Source organism: Oncorhynchus mykiss, chromosome 30, assembly GCF_057628025.1.
Source record: "Oncorhynchus mykiss isolate SJ-2025 chromosome 30, ASM5762802v1, whole genome shotgun sequence".
Lineage (NCBI taxonomy): Eukaryota > Metazoa > Chordata > Actinopteri > Salmoniformes > Salmonidae > Oncorhynchus > Oncorhynchus mykiss.
The window spans coordinates 21,884,387-21,902,824 of NC_143051.1; positions in this window are offsets into that span (position 1 = coordinate 21,884,387).

The following is an 18,438-nucleotide window of genomic DNA, read 5'->3' on the forward strand; positions in this document are numbered from 1 at the left end:
CAGGGGGGAAAATAAATGGAATGGCGCTAAGCACAGGCAAAATCCTAGAGGAAAAGCTGGTTCAGTCTGCTTTCCACAAGACACTGAGAGATTAATTAATATTTCAGTAGGACAATAACTTACAACACAAGGTCAAATATACCCTGGAGTTGCTTAGCAAGAAGACAGTGAATTCCTGAGTGGCCGAGTTACAGTTTTGACTTAAATCTGCTTGAAAATATATGGCAATACATGAAAAGTGTTGTCAAGCATTCAACAACCAATTTGACAGAGCTTGAAGAATTTTGAAAAGAATAATGAGCAAATGTTGCACAATCCAGGTGTGGAAAGCACTTAGAGACTTACACAGAAAGATAGCTGTAATCACTGCCAAAAGGTGATTCTAACAAGTATTGACTCAGGTGGTTGAATACTAAAAGTTTAAGTCGGAAGTTTACATATAGTTAGGTTGGAGTAATTAAAACTCGTTTTTCAGCCACTCCACAAATTTCTTGTTAACAAACTATAGTTTTGGCAAGTCGGTTAAGACATCTACTTTGTGCATGACGCAAGTCATTTTTCAAACAATTGTTTACAGATTATTTCACTTATAATTCACTGTATCATAATTCCATTTGGTCAGAAGTTCACATACACTAAGTTGACTGTGCCTTTAAACAGCTTGGAAAAGTCCAGAAAGTGATGTCATGGCTTTAGAAGTTTCTGATAGGCTAATTGACATCATTTGTGTCAATTGGACGTGTACCTGTGGATGTATTTCAAGTCCTACCTTCAAACTCAGTGCCTCTTTGCTTGACATCATGGGGAATTCAAAAGAAATCAGCCAAGACCTCAGAAAAAAACTATACACCTCCACAAGTCTGGTCTTCCTTGGGAGCAATTTCCAAACACCTGAAGGTACCACGTTCATCTGTGCAAACAATAGTATGCAAGTATAAACACCATGGGACCACGCTGCCATCATACCACTCAGGAAGGAGACGCGTTCTATCTCCTAGAGATGAAAGTACTTTGGTGCGAAAAGTGCAAATCAATCCCAGAACAACAGCAAAGGACCTTGTGAAGATGCTGGAGGAAACATGCACAAAAGTATCTACAGTGCCTTGCGAAAGTATTCGGCCCCCTTGAACTTTGCAACCTTTTGCCACAACAACAAGTGGGACACAATCATGAAGTGGAACGACATTTATTGGATTTTCAAACTTTTTTAACAAATCAAAAACTGAAAAATTGGGCGTGCAAAATTATTCAGCCCCATTAAGTTAATACTTTGTAGTGCCACCTTTTGCTGCGATTACAGCTGTAAGTCGCTTGGGGTATGTCTCTATCAGTTTTGCACATCAAGAGACTGAAATGTTTTCCCATTCCTCCTTGCAAAACAGCTCAAGCTCAGTGAGGTTGGATGGAGAGCATTTGTGAACAGCAGTTTTCAGTTCTTTCCACAGATTCTCGATTGGATTCAGGTCTGGACTTTGACTTGGCCATTCTAACACCTGGATATGTTTATTTTTGAACCATTCCATTGTAGATTTTGCTTTATGTTTTGGATCATTGTCTTGTTGGAAGACAAATCTCCGTCCCAGTCTCAGGTCTTTTGCAGACTCCATCAGGTTTTCTTCCAGAATGGTCCTGTATTTGGCTCCATCCATCTCCCCATCAATTTTAACCATCGTCCCTGTCCCTGCTAAAGAAAAGCAGGCCCAAACCATGATGCTGCCACCACCATGTTTGACAGTGGGGATGGTGTGTTCAGCTGTGTTGCTTTTACGCCAAACATAACGTTTTGCATTGTTGCCAAAAAGTTCCATTTTGGTTTCATCTGACCAGAGCACCTTCTTCCACATGTTTGGTGTGTCTCCCAGGTGGCTTGTGGCAAACTTTAAACAACACTTTTTATGGATATCTTTAAGAAATGGCTTTCTTCTTGCCACTCTTCCATAAAGGCCAGATTTGTGCAATATACGACTGATTGTTGTCCTATGGACAGAGTCTCCCACCTCAGCTGTAGATCTCTGCAGATCATCCAGAGTGATCATGGGCCTCTTGGCTGCATCTCTGATCAGTCTTCTCCTTGTATGAGCTGAAAGTTTAGAGGGACGGCCAGGTCTTGGTAGATTTGCAGTGGTCTGATACTCCTTCCATTTCAATATTATCGCTTGCACAGTGCTCCTTGGGATGTTTAAAGCTTGGGAAATCTTTTTGTATCCAAATCCGGCTTTAAACTTCTTCACAACAGTATCTCGGACCAGCCTGGTGTGTTCCTTGTTCTTCCTGATGCTCTCTGCGCTTTTAACGGACCTCTGAGACTATCACAGTGCAGGTGCATTCATACGGAGACTTGATTACACACAGGTGGATTGTATTTATCATCATTAGTCATTTAGGTCAACATTGGATCATTCAGAGATCCTCACTGAACTTCTGGAGAGAGTTTGCTGCACTGAAAGTAAAGGGGCTGAATAATTTTGCACGCCCAATTTTTCAGTTTTTGATTTGTTAAAAAAGTTTGAAATATCCAATAAATGTCGTTCCACTTCATGATTGTGTCCCACTTGTTGTTGATTCTTCACAAAGAAATACAGATTTATATCTTTCTGTTTGAAGCCTGAAATGTGGCAAAAGTTCGCAAAGTTCAAGGGGGCCGAATACTTTCGCAAGGCACTGTATACAGTAAAACGTAAAACGAGTCCTATATCGACATAACCTGAAAGGCCGCTCAGCAAGGAAGAAGCCACTGCTCCAAAACCACCATATGGGGACAAATATCATACTTTTTGGAGAAATGTCCTCTGGCCTGATGAAAGAATAATAGAACTGTTTGGCCATAATGACCATCATTATCTTTGGAGGAAAAAGGGGAGGCTTGTAAGCTGAAGAACACCATCCCAACCGTGAAGCATGGGGGTGGCAGCATCATGTTGTGGGGGTGCTTTGCTGCAGGAGGGACTGGTGCACTTCACAAAATAGATGGCATCATGAGGCTGGAAAATGTTGTGGATATATTGAAGAAACATCTCAAGACATCAGTCAGAAAGTTAAAGCTTGGTCGCAAATGGGTCTTCCAAATGGACAATGCCCCAAGCATACTTCCAAAGTTGTGGCAAAATGGCTTAAGGACAACAAAGTCAAGGTATTGTAGTCGTCATCACAAAGCCCTGACCTCAACCCTATAGAAAAATTGTGGGCAGAACTGAAAAAGTGTGTGCGAGCAAGGAGGCCTACAAACTGACTCAGTTACACCAGCTCTGTCAGGAGGAATGGGCCAAAATTCACCCAACTTATTGTGCCAAGCTTGTGAAAGGCTACCCGAAACGTTTGACCCAAGTTAAACAATTTAAATTAAAGGCAATGCTAAGAAATACTAATTGAGTGTATGTAAACTTCTGACCCACTGGGAATGTGATGAAAGAAATAAAAGCTGAAATAAATCATTCTCTCTACTATTATTCTGACATTTTACATTCTTAAAATAAAGTGGTGATCCTAACTGACCTAAGACAGGGAATTTTTACTAGGATTAAATGTCAGGAATTGTGAAAACTAAGTTTAAAGGTGTATGTAAACTTCCGACTTCAACTGTATCTAATTAAGATATATTAGTGTTTTATTTTTCAGAACATTTTTTTTTACAAACACTCAAATTTCCGGACACTTTTACATTACAGAATATTTTGTGTAGATTGTTGACAAAAAATAAATAATAATCCCACATTATAAGACAAAATGTGAAAAAAGTCAAGAAGTGTCAATACTTTCTTAAGGCACTGTACATATTTTAGCTATCTTTCCTTTTCGATTGCAGTCAGGGCTTTGTCCTCCCCTCCCACCTACACCAAGTCAACGTCCCAAATGGCACCCTTTTCCCTATATAGTGCAGTACTTTTGACCAGAGCCCTATGGGTACTGGTCAGAAGAAGTGAATTGCATAGGAAATAGGGTCTCCATTTTGGGACACACCCCAGGACTCAGCTGTGCCCACTATGCTGTTTTAAACCCCCTACCAAGCCACAGCATTAACCTAGATATAGAGTACAGCAAACCAGTGGAAATTTGGCAGAAAGAGCTAGCTCAGCACCTTACGCAACCCGCTCTGAATAGGACAGGGTCACCCCAGGGCCCATCCTGCAAGGGTCAAAGACAGAGAATAGTGAGAGACTAAAAGATGAGTGAAAGACAATGAAAGAGAATACAAGAATTACAAAGGAAAAAAAGGCCAAGACTGCAGGGAATGAGGATCTAAGAGCGAAGGAGAAGCAAAGGCTTTTCATTGGTCATATTACTGTCACAGCCAGTGCACGCAAATGTCTGAGGTTTTGTGCATGCATCCATACTTGAGTGGCATGGAAAGAGGCTAAATGGCTTTTTCCCCCTTCTTTCATGACTCTTTGTGTTTTTCTGCGTCAGCCCCAAGGTTTATATGTAAGAGCAAGAGTTACGATCAGGCAAAAAGACATCAGTGGCTGGGGAGGATTAGAAGTGTATTAAACAACATTCAGATTCAGAAAATGTTAATGTCCTCAAGAGTCAACTCATTTGGCCGCAGTCAAGATTACATTTCAAAATGTAAAACACAACAACAACAGAAAAAATAAACATATATTTACTGAACAATTACAAAAAGTCGCCAGGATAGTCTAAAGGTCTTAAAATGTCTGAGTATGTGTGCCACTCAATATTAGGAATGTATTCCTAATGTTTTGTACACTCAGTGGAGATCTACCTGGACCTACACTGAGTATACCAAACATTAAGAACACCTTCCTAATATTGAGTTGGCGCATGGACTCTACAAGGTGTCGAAATGCTGACCCATGTTGACTCCAAATCTATCATGGACCCGTTTTGGGACATCTACCTACCATCTCCTTATCCCTACTATATTCCCTTTTTCCCTCCCCTACATGACCTCTACCTTGTTCCCTCCCACTCTATTCCTCCCTCTCTCCCTCTATCCATCCATCCATTATGTCATAATGATATTAAACCTCATGTAGGCTAATATTATCTGCTGTGCTTCTCTCCTGGAACAACTTTTCATGTATTCAAATGTTTCTGTCTCTTTCCAGGTTAGTGGAGGTGAATCATCCTAGTATGTACCTGTTTTGCATGCTACAGATGTGGGATCTTAATTTGAGCCAGTTTGCTAGCGCAGGAAAATAATCCTGCAGCAACAGGAAATGTGAATTATTATGTGGATTATAATTAATGAGAGAAAATGAAGTCTGAAATATCAGTGGAAATTATAAAGTTCAGAAGCCTTTTTAAACCTCAAATACACTACAAGTTTTAAATGTCCACAGGGTGATCAAATTATGATCCTAAATATGTACGCCTGCTTGTGCTTATGTCAACATGGAACACACTGGTAGAATCAACGTTGTTTCCACGTCATTTCAATAAAATGAAGTTGAACCAAAGTGGAATAGACATTGAATTGACGTTTGTGCCCAGTGGTAACGCTACTACAGACACATCTTTTTGAAGTCACCCTCTCCCTCTCACCAGGGCTGATAGCTGCATGAGAACTTATCAGCATTGGCATTTTTCCAACATTTCTAATGATTTGTTTAATCTCTCCTGAGAGAGAAGGGATACATCAACAGCTGGGATTGGACCCTCTTGAGAAAGGAGAAGGGAATAAACATTCCTTTGTGCATCTTGACGTGCATTTCCATGTCTTTCAGTCCCTCAGGGAATGGCTATCTATGTGTGTCCTGAGTCCTGAGAGGAGAGGCCCTTGGTCTGTTTTCTTAAACCGGTGACTCTTGTATCCTGTCATGGTATTCAAATGATGAAACAAAACACCCATTCTCCTGCCCGGTTTAGGACAGCAAGTGTACGAAGTAGAAAATATGTACAGTATAACTCCTTCCACACTCAGCCTGTGGCATTCAACATTCTGCTTTCTATACGATGACCAATTCTCCGAACCCAACCTTTATTCATGCGTAGCATAACAGATAGGTATGGCATAGAGGATATGTGGTCCACTGTACAACTCCACACGGCCACAGGCAATAGAATTCACAATGCCGCTTTCCCTATGATGACAAATTCCCCAAACTAAACCTATTCACCATGTGAGAGTGTGAGGTTTAACCCTAATTCAGGAGACAGTAGAACCCAACCTTTACACCATGTGAGTGTGTGAGGTTTAACCCTAACTCAGGAGACAGTAGAACCCAACCTTTACACCATGTGAGAGTGTGAGGTTTAACCCTAACTCAGGAGACAGTAGAACCCAACCTTTACACCATGTGAGAGTGTGAGGTTTAACCCTAACTCAGGAGACAGTAGAACCCAACCTTTACACCATGTGAGAGTGTGAGGTTTAACCCTAACTCAGGAGACAGTAGAACCCAACCTTTACACCATGTGAGAGTGTGAGGTTTAACCCTAACTCAGGAGACGGTAGAGGAAGATAACAAGTAAACAAAGTGTGTTTGTGTTTGTGAAAGGTCAATATAGAGGGAGAAAAAGTGGGATGGAAAGAGAGAGACAGAAAGAGAGAGAGAGAGAAAGATAGAGAGCGAGATACTGTGATACTCATAGAGTTAGATCCAAGCTGGTTCGCATATCACTGTACAGTTGTTCCCTTGTGAATAATGAAGAGGTGCTCATGTCTAGCTGATCTTGTCAGATTGCTCTGACTCATTGTAAGTCCTCATTCTCCTTCAGGTATCCTAGTGGTTTGAGGGTTGGGCCAGTAACTGAAAGGTTGGTAGCTCGAATCCCTGTGCCAGCAAGGTAAACAAATATATCAATGTGCTTTTGAGCAAGGCCCTTAACCCTAAATTAAGTTCCAGGGTCACTGTTGATAATGGCTGAACCTGGCTGTGGCCCCACTCTCCAAGGCTGTGTCCCCACTCTCCAAGGGTATCTCAAGGGGAGTTGGGATATGCAAAAAACACGTTCCCATTTCACACATGCATATAAAACACACTTGTGCTTGTGTGAAATAGCACAAATATAAGCACCTACCAAATTATTCTTATTATTACAGCTGTGGTGTTTTCCCCAATAGATAATGCAAATTAAGAGACATCACAGAGATTCTCTATAATTTCCACAAATGTAGCAAGGATTACATTTTATTCATCGTGACTCAAACCCACTTGCATTTCAGGCACTCAAACCCACTCATTCAGTTGTTAATATAGCACTTGAAACCTGTTTAAACCGACAACATTGTCTGTGTAATGTCAAGCACAAACACTGTCTTTTGTCTCTTTGATCCTCTTTCCCACAGGGGGAAGGGATGTCACTGCTTAAACACATCATAAGAAGATCCAGGCCAGACTTTCTCTTTGGATAGGACCGGATTGACTTGGTTTCAGTCGGTTTGTGCCTTTTCCCAGCAGCATGTTTTTTGATGTACATTGGGGGTGGGGGTGTATCCCAAATGTCACCATATTCCCTATAAAGTGCAGAGCCCTCTGGTCAACAGTAGGACAGTATATAGGGAATAGGGTGCTATTTGGGACACAACTGTGGAGTCAACAGCAACTCCAAAAACAGGGCCACCCCCTGCTGTTATGGCACCTGCAGGCCAGACCTTCAGACCCCTCTCCCCCGTTGTGTTCTTTCTTTGGAGCTTCTCCTCTTGGGATATTGCATAACCACCCTGGGGAACGGGAGAGGGAAGAGCCAGTCCACACACACAGGTTTCACCCCCTCCCATCCCCTCCCATGTACTCCTTCCTCCCCTCCATCCTCATTGGAAGTGTTCTTTGCACGTTTATTTGCCTAGTGTCACAGAGCCAGCTATAGGATCCAATACAAACACAACACAGAGCAATTTGAGAAATAGAAAAGACAATCCAACCTCCCTTAAAGATGCAGACCGGGATCTTAAGCACAACAAATTTGTAACATATTGCACAAATTGGATTCCTAGCATATCACACAAATTACAACATTTGTTGTAAATGGCAACAACAGTTTGTATTTATTCATGGTACCTCACTACTGTATGTACTGTAAATGTGCAGTGATGCAGAATGAAGTGTCAGAGATTGAGGACAATGTGGTGATGAGATTGGACAATGGCCATGTACTTCAGAGACTAACGTATTGAGACCAACATAGCAGACAGCAGTAAAAGAGGACTCAGAAACTATCAAATTATAGTACTTTTGTTTTTAGGTCTGTGCCGGTCCAGTTTTGAATGAATCGCATGACTTGTTTACAAAACAACAATTGCACCCACACCAGACCACTTCAGATAATCAAAAGTACTGTATCATACAAATGGCAAACATTTGTAAAATATTACACAAAATGAATGACATGGTACACATTTGGATGTACACAAAAAAACGCGGACCACTTTGGCTCGTGAGCACCACTTTCAAAACTACTGGCTGGAATTATACAAACGTTTAAGAGTGCATCTTTAATGAATCATGGATCGGCTATGAGCCAGGGTCAGGGTAAAAGAGAGGAAGCTTTTTGTCACCTTGGGCTGTAATATACAGTAGGTTGTGTCCCAAATGGCACCCTATTCCCCATGTAGTGCACTACTTTTGACCATGGACTGAATACACTGTATTGGAAATAGTGTGCCATATGGGATGAAGCCATAGACCTCTCTTGGCCATCAGACATAATTACATAATATTGAAGACATAATACCCAAAGCCAAGAATCAAGGCCACTGCAGTGCACTGCACCAGCCTTTTTCAAAGAGACTAGAAATCTTTGACAAGACAATGCATTTTGGAGGGTGGAGCTATAATGAGGAATTAGATCTAGAGATCTAGGTCTCCCCCTCCTCTCCCTATAACTATTCCCCAGGTTGTTGCTGCAAATGAGAATGTGATCTCAGTCAACTTACCTGGTAAAATAATGGATAAATAAATCTAGCAGGGGAGGAGAATCTACTGAAGGCTTTGCAGAGCTATTTAAAAGAGACCTTGGTTTTCTGTTAGTCAGTTTGATGACGATCTCTTTAAGAGGACTGGGTTTTCTGTTAGTCAGTTGGATGAAGATCTCTTTAAGAGGCCTGTGTTTTCTGTTAGTCAGTTGGATGAAGATCTATTTAAGAGGCCTGGGTTTTCTGTTAGTCAGTTGGATGAAGATCTTTTTAAGAGGCCTGTGTTTTCTGTTAGTCAGTTGGATGAAGATCTCTTTAAGAGGCCTGGGTTTTCTCTTAGTCAGTTGGATGAAGATATTTTTAAGAGGCCTGTGTTTTCTGTTAGTCAGTTGGATGAAGATATCTTTAAGAGGCCTGGGTTTTCTGTTAGTCAGTTGGATGAAGATCTCTTTAAGAGGCCTGGGTTTTCTCTTAGTCAGTTGGATGAAGATCTTTTTATGAGGCCTGGGTTTTCTGTTAGTCTGTTGGATGAAGATCTTTTTAAGAGGCCTGGGTTTTCTGTTAGATGAAGATCTTTTTAAGAGGCTGGGGTTTTCTCTTAGTCAGTTGGATGAAGATCTCTTTAAGAGGCCTGGGTTTTGATGAAGATGTGAGAGGGGAGTGGATGAAAAGATCAAGAGGATGTCCCTGAAAGACGGTCTGTGTCTCAAATGGCACCCTATTCCCTATGTCGTGCACTACTTTCGATCAGAGCCTTATGGGCCTGGAAAAAGTAGTGCACTTAAAGGGAATAGGGTTCCATTTGGGACGCATCCCAGCATGAACTTATTTAGACCTGCAAGGAAGTGAATGTTCTCCCTCTCTCTCTTTCTCTCTCTCTCTCATTATAAAGTCATTAGACATCCTATTGAGTTACATAACTCTGTCCTCCCTCTTTATAACTTCCTCTCTCTCCCTCTGTTGGTCTCCTTCCGTCTCTCTCTCAGACACACATTCACAGTACATCTAACACACACATGCACATGCACACACACATCTCTCTTTAGGGAGATATGAAACAATCTATAACAATCTATAATCTGTAACAGACATGCTAGACCTGGCTCTGGCCCTGGCCCTGGCCCTGCACCTGCGACCAACACCTTTTATTCTCTCCAAAGTATCAAATTTGATCCCTAAAGATGGATGCTGTTTTTCAGCCCAATGCAGTCACATCGTTTGGTAATTTCTCCGTATACCTCCATCAGACATCAATAAGAGGATTATAGCAGTAATGTAATCTACTTTATCAACTCTCACTCAAACAGATAATGATGATGATGGGTATTTCTGCTAAAAGGATGTAATCTAATCCCCTGCTGTCCTGTACTATAGGGTAGCCTCCTAAATGGCACCCTATTCCCTATATAGTGCACTAGGGTCCATAGGGCTCTGGTCAAAAGTAGTGCACCATGTAGCAAATAGGATGCACATTTGGGATGTACAATAGGATCTAGATTCAATCAGATCAAGCGTTAAACAGCGATAGAAGCCGCAGCGATAGAAGCCACATAGCGGATGTTTTGGTGGTGTTGGAGGTGGAACTGCGATGGAACCATCAAATCGGTGAAATTTGTGACAGCTGCTTTTGCGGTCATTGACACGAAGCCACACCCGCCCCACTCGGGTTAGAAGTGCAGAACAAGAAAGTGTAGGCTTTATAGAAATAATTACTCTCAAATTTAAAATCATTAAACTAAATAATGAGGGTTTCTATCATCATAATGGAGGTGTAGATTACATCACATATTCCAACTTGTAAACAAGGCTGCATGGGATTTCTGTTCATGCAACTCCGTGCAGCCAATGGTAATGTCCACTTTAGGTATAAAGCCAGGAGCCACTTGTGGATTTGACAGCTCTAACACAGTTCCACCTCCAACACCGCCAAAACAACCACTATGCGGATGTCAGCTTAAGCGGATCTAATTGAAAAGTGCCCTCTCTCTTTAGTTAGAGGGTTCTGATGACGTATTAGTTCTTCATTTCCTACTGCTCTTGTAATCTGAACATGAATCAACCAAAACCCTTTGGGTGGTCCCACTCTCACTCCCACTTCTCTTAACCCCTGGTACTTGGCATAGTTCCCTTTTCTTTGATGAACGTTTGTTGAACATCATTCAAACAAAGATTGCAGCGAACAACTCTCACAAATGGCCCCCTATGTTCTATATAGTGCAGTACTTTAGACCAGAGACTTGGCCTTCTAAATCCCTGACAAACCTAAATAGAAACGGGCTGACACCTGTACTGTTTTCTTAGAAAGGCTCTAGGCAGCAGTGCATGTAACCATTTAATACATTGGGTCACTGAGTAGTTCAGCTATATTGAGAAGCTCTCAACCTTGGCTGTGTTGACCTGACAATAATCCAGCAAGCTGACACACCTGTCCTGTGTTTTCTTAGACAGGCCATAGGCTGCGGTGCATGTGACCACACGGTCCCACAAAGACATTGGGTCACTAAGCAGTTCAGCTGTATTGAGAGGGAGAGAGGTGTTGGTTGGTGTCTTTGCATTGTGGACATTGGAAAGCTCAGATTATCACAGGAGGTTATAAATAGGTCTGAGGTCTTAAGAACCTGTGATCCTAAAGGTGAAGTGTAGGAGTGCACGAGACTTGCTCAACAGGGGAAGATTGGAAATAGCCTTGCAGGCGTTTTGGTCCAAGGTCAGCAGCAGTCAGGGAGTGAGTCAGCCCACATGATTTAAACAGATCCCACGATACTACCTAAGATGACCAGTTATTCAGTCCAAAGTTAGGGTTATTTAGAGGGTGTACTATTGTACAGCATCCGTAAACAATCCATCACGTCTCCTCACCCTCCCTCCTCCCATGATCTGGCCGAACCGAGTTCCCCTTCCTCATTATCTACAGTCAAGACAAGAGGGGAATGACTTTGCATTTTCATGTTTCTCTTTGTCATCCCCACCCACATTTTAGTCTGAATCTAGGGATAATGGGACTGAACACCCTCCTCTGCTGCTGGATCCTGGGCTTCCTGCCGGGCCACCCCCAGGTGGTTAGAGTAGACAACAACACCTCTGTCACACAGGCCCCTTAACACTGGACCTCCCCAGGGGTGTGTGCTTAGCCCTCTCCTGTAATGCCTGTTCACCCACGACTGTGTGGCCACGCATGATTCCATCCCCATCATCAAGTTTGCTGACGACATGACGGTGGTCAGCTTGATCACCAACGGCGATAAGACAGCCTACAGGAAAGAGGTCAGAGACCTGGAAGTGTGGTGCCAGGAAAACAACCTCTCCCTCAACGTCAGAAAGACCAAGGAGCTGATCATGGACTTCAGGAAACAGGAGTGGGTGCACACCCCCATCCACAGTTGAGAGGGCCAAGAGCTTCAAGTACCTCTGTGTCCACATCACTTGGGACGTAACATGGTCCTCTTACATCAGCACAATCGTGAAGAAGGCACGGCAGTGCCTCTTCTCCCTCAGGAGGCTGAAACTATTTGGCATGACCCCTTTTACAGCTGCTCCATGGAGAGAATCCTGAAAATTCCCAAAGACTGCAGCCACCCGAGACATGGACTGTTCTCCTTGCTTCCATCAGGCAGAGGACACCGATGCAGACCAGCTCAGACCAACAGACTCCTAACAGGTTCTATCCCCTGGCCAATAGACTATTAAATGGCTAACAACAACTGCTCCCCCTCACACCTACACTGGATTTATTACTACCACTACACTGCTGTTCATTGACTATTGATTTCCATTACCATTAGTATCTATCTTTTTTATCACTATTACTCCTGTTCACATGTACAGTTGAAGTCGGAAGTTTACATACACTTTAGCCATTTACATTTAAACTCAGTTTTTCACAATTCCTGACATTTAATCAGAGTAAAGATTCCCTGTCTTAGGACAGTTAGGATCCCAACTTTATTTTAAGAATGTGAAATGTCAGAATAATAGTAGAGAGAATGATTTATTTCAGCTTTTATTTTTTTCATCACATTAACAGTGGGTCAGAAGTTTACATACACTCAATTAGTATTTGATAGCATTGCCTTTAAATTGTTTAACTTGGGTCAAACATTTATGGTAGCCTTCCACAGCTTCCCACAATAAGTTGGGTGAATTTTGGCCCATTCCTCCTGACAGAGCTGGTGTAACTGAGTCAGGTTTGTAGGCCTCCTTGCTCACACACGCTTTTTCAGTTCTGCCCACAAATTTTCTATAGGTTTTGAGGTTAGGGCTTTGTGATGGCCACTCTAATACCTTGACTTTGTTGATCTTAAGCCATTTTGCCACAACTTTGGAAGTATGCTTGGGGTCATTGTCCATTTGGAAGACCAATTTGCGACCAAGCTTTAATTTCCTGACTGATGTCTTGAGATGTTGCTTCAGTATATCCACATAAATTTCCAGCCATCTATTATGTGAAGTGCACCAGTCCCTCCTGCAGCAAAGCACCCCCATAACATGATGTTGCCACCCCCGTGCTTCATGGTTGGGATGGTGTTCTTCGGGCTTGCAAGACTCCCCGTTTTTCCTCCAAACATAACGATGGTCATTATGGCCAAACAGTTCTATTTTTCTTTCATCAGACCAGAGGACATTTCTCCAAAAAAGTACGATCTTCTTCCCCATGTGCAGTTGCAAACCGTAGCTTTTTTATGGCAGTTTTGGAGCAGTGGCTTCTTCCTTGCTGAGAGGCCTTTCAGGTTATGTCGATATAGGACTTGTTTTACTGTGGATATAGATACTTTTGTACCGGTTTCCTCCAGCATCTTCACAAGGTCCTTTGCTGTTGTTCTGGGATTGATTTGCACTTTTTGCAGCAAAGTACGTTCATCTCTAGGAGACAGAACACGTCTCCTTCCTGAGCGGTATGACGGCTGCGTGTTCCCATGGTGTTTATACTTGCATACTATTGTTTGCACAGATGAACGTGGTACCTTCAGGCATTTGGAAATTGCTCCCAAGGATGAACCAGACTTGTAGAGGTCTACATTGTTTTTCTGAGGACTTGGCTGATTTATTTTGATTTTCCCATGATGTCAAGCAAAGAGGCACTGACTTTGAAGGTAGGCCTTGAAATACATCCACAAGTACACCTCCAATTGACTCAAATTATGAGTCTTCTAAACGAAGCTTCTAAAGCCATGACATAATATTCTGGAATTTTCCAAGCTGTTTAAAGGCACAGTCAACTTACTGTATGTAAACTTCTGACCCACTGGAATTGTGATACAGTGAATTATAAGTGAAAGAATGTCTGTAAACAATTGTTGAAATAATTACTTTGTGGAGTGGTTGAAAAATGAGTTTTAATGACTCCAACCTAAGTGTATGTCAACTTCTGACTTCAACTGTATATATTGCCATTAGTATATTACCATAAGTACTTATACACTATTTTCCTGCTACTAGTCACTTTTCAGCTCTGTTTACATGTACTGTATATCCGCCGATCACGCCTACATTGACACTCTTGTACACACACACCCTGCTACCATACTGTTTACTATTATTATTATTATTTACCCTGATACCAGTCATTTTCTCCTAATCCCTACCTACATGTTACATAGCTACCTCAAATTACTCCAGTATCTCTGCACATTGTAAAATTGGTGTTGACACTGACCCTGTCTATAGCTTCCTCTCTTACTTATTGTGTTCTTTATTATAAACTTTTTTATTAGTTAAATTATTTTAAATATTGATTACTGCACTATTGGGTAGAGCTCACAAGTTAAACATTGCACTATACTTGTGCATGTGACAAAACTTTAACATAAACTTGAATGCAATGTTTTTGTTTTTAACCTCATAAATTGTACTTGAGCTAATCTCTAAACCCAGAACCAAATTGGAAATATTTGATTAATGTTTAACATTTTAACTTAAAGGCTGTCATGAGTGACTGTCTACATCTCAGTCACACACTATTCCCTATGTACAGTAGTGCACATAGTCCCATAGGGATCTGGTCAAACATCTAGCGTGTTAGGTGCCATTTGGGACGGAGCCTAAACAATTACAAGATCCCTAATCCCTTTGATCAGGTGCCATGATTTCTTAGGGTTTATGACTAATTTCGTTTTATGGGTGGACGTTCTGGCCGTTTACAAATATGATCACTTTCAAAATCATGCTGTGATCCGTCCATCTTATCAGTCACGTGCACTACTCCACTTGAGATATTGTGTACTTGAGATAAGAAATACTCACACTGTTGCCATTTCTGCACTAACACTTGTCTTTTCTTACTAGAAATATCCAATGTTGGACTTTGCTTATAGCTGCTTTATTGAGAAATAATACAATTACCATAACTTATGTGTGGTTTTTCACCTAGCTACCTTATTAAGATAGATGCACTAACTGTAAGTTGCGCTGAATAACAGCATCTGCTACATAACTCAAATGTAAACATAACAACATGACAGATGAGACCAGCTGGGACCATGCAGCTGAAGCAGTTTGATTGATCTCAGGCCAGACATCATGTCTGATTCTTGACCGAACGTGCAGGACAAGTGTCAACATTTTAACACATCTTGGCTAGTCGTGTTCATGATTTCCCAATGCTGGATGGTGACTGGGATTCCCAATGCTGGATGGTGACTGGGATTCCCAATGCTGGATGGTGACTGGGATTCCCAATGCTGGATGGTGACTGGGATTCCCAATGCTGGATGGTGACTGGGATTCCCAATGCTGGATGGTGACTGGGATTCCCAGTGCTGGATGGTGACTGGGATACCCAATGCTGGATGGTGACTGGGATACTCAATGCTGGATGGTGACTGGGATACTCAATGCTGGATGGTGACTGGGATACCCAATGCTGGATGGTGACTGGGATACTCAATGCTGGATGGTGACTGAGATACTCAATGCTGGATGGTGACTGGGATACCTAATGCTGGATGGTGACTGGGCTACTCAATGCTGGATGGTGACTGAGATACTCAATGCTGGATGGTGACTGGGATACCCAATGCTGGATGGTGACTGGGATACCCAATGCTGGATGGTGACTGGGATACCCAATGCTGGATGGTGACTGGGATACCCAATGCTGGATGGTGACTGGGATACTCAGTGCTGGATGGTGACTGGGATACCCAATGATGGATGGTGACTGGGATACCCAATGCTGGATGGTGATTGGGATACTCAATGCTGGATGGTGACTGGGATACTCAATGCTGGATGGTGACTGGGATATCGAAGAATCAGGCAAACATAATGACAGATGAGGCCAGTTATGACCAGCTGAGGCCATCTCTTGCCAAAAATCACATTTGATTCAATCTGTGGAGGAAGTGTCAACACTTGAAAGAATAGCCATCTTCCATTCTTAATGATTTTCCAATGGCTGGATGGGGATTGTAAAAGTATTGTTATGAGTGAATCAAACCCTACTCCTCTCGTTTGCCCCTCCTCTCAAACCCTACTCCTTTCTGCCCTAAATAACATCACAATGTGTTCAAATCCATTCAAAGATGACTTGTGACACACTTTTCTCTTGTTGTACATAACACTCTAATCTGTTTATTCAAAATCTTTCAAAAGATGCTGCTTGACACACTTTCCAACCTTTGCCAAATTTCTGTTTGTTTTGTTTCCCTATTGATCTTTTCTCACAACACACCAGGGCCCATATTCATCAAGAGTATCTGAGTAGGAGTGCTGATAAAAGATCCGTTTAGCCTTTTAAATCATAATAAGTAATATTATATGGACAGGGGGACCTCTGATTCTAGATCGGTACTCCTACTCTGAGATGATTTGTGAAAACAGGCCCAGTTATCAAGTTCCATGGAATCAGCCAGCCAATATCTAGTATGTTTGCTTTCCCTGTGAAATGTTTGCTTTGGATTGTACAGAGTAATGAAAAGAACCCACAAGGTGTGTTTGATACATGAAACATATTAGTTCCCTCAAGATATGAGATGACTAACTCGTCAAACATTGAAACCGTTCAATAAAAAACACATTTTTATTTCAATGCAATTCCATGGAATGAACAAGACTGAGGTAAAAGATACACGAATGTAACAAGTCCTACTAACCTCCAAGTATCTGCATGCTTTATCTGCATGGCCTGTGAGTGATACTGTTTGTTCAAATCCACGGTTTCAACACCAGGGCAGGGAAGCTGTATTGGGTCAACTGAAATATTACAAAGTTCGTCCCAAATTGCACCCTATTCCATATTTAGTGCACTAGGGCCCTTGGTCTAAAGTACTGCATTAAATAAGGAATAGGGTGCCATTTTGGACATAACAAAAAGTTTTACCCCCAAATTTCAATCTCGTCTCATCGCTGCAACTCCCCAACGGGCTTGGGAGGCAAAGGTCGGGTCATGTGTCCTTCGAAACATGACCTGCCAAACCGCGCTTCTTAACACCCGCCCGCCAGCCACATCAATGTGTCAGAGAAAACACAGTTCAACTGACGACCGAGGTCAGCCTGCTAGCACCCGGCCCACCACAAGGAGTCACTATAGCGCCACTATAGCGTCACTATAGCGCCATGAGCCAGTAAAGCCCCCTCTGGCCAAATCCTCTCCTAACCCGGAAGACACTGGACCAATTGTGTGCCGCACTATGGGACTCCCGATCACGGCCAGTTGTGACACAGTTCGGGAATGAACCTGGGTCTGTAGTGATGCCTCACACACTGAGATGCAGTGCCTAGACCCCTGCGCCACTCGGGACATAACCATAGCCTCGAGCCTCGATATCAATACAGCAGAAATGAATGAATGAATGGGTTGTAGAATGCGTCAAGGCATAGAAATGCAAGTGGCCTTGAACAGAAGCATCAGATAATGTGGATTGAACAGCCATTCTACTACACAACCTGTTTAATCACCAAAAGGCAGCCATGATTGTTTTCTGAATGACACGGTACGGCACATCTTATTTCCATATAGGCTGAGAATGTGTGTGTGTCCCAAATGCTACCCTATATAGTGCACACATTTTGACCAGAGGGTCAAAAATAGTGCATAGGGTACCATTTGGGATGCAAAATGGACCTCTATTACAGCAAGGACATAAAATAAAACAATTGCTATCCCTGGGATATAAATGCTTTCTCTTTCCAGGGTTATAGTAGTAATATGCATTTCGATTTTCTTTCACAAAGTGGATGAGAAATGTATTTGGTTATCAGCGGTGGAGCAGCTTTGCCATTCTCATTTGCAAAGTGGAAGGCAAATCAATTGTGAAGAAAAATCCAAAAGGGACAGACAGATACTGGTTTAAAGTAGGGGAAACAGTGCCACCGTCTGCCCCACGGCCATTGTTAGTGTTTTGTTGACAAAGCAGAGTTGGGGAGCGCTGCACATTCAAGGGAGAAGAAAATGGCAGTACTTATACTGTTCTTCTATCGGTCGTGCAATGATGTCTGAGACGGTGTTCGCTGTTTGCAGTAACTTCTTTGTGGCTGTAATGTTGCAAACTGACCTGGCAGTTTAACCATTAAGGATTACCACTTTCACAGAGGACTTGGTGAACAGAAAGATTAAAAGTCAGCAACGTCCATGTGTGAACTACACTTTTTTCAATGATTCTCTAATGGCCAGTTTCCCAGACACA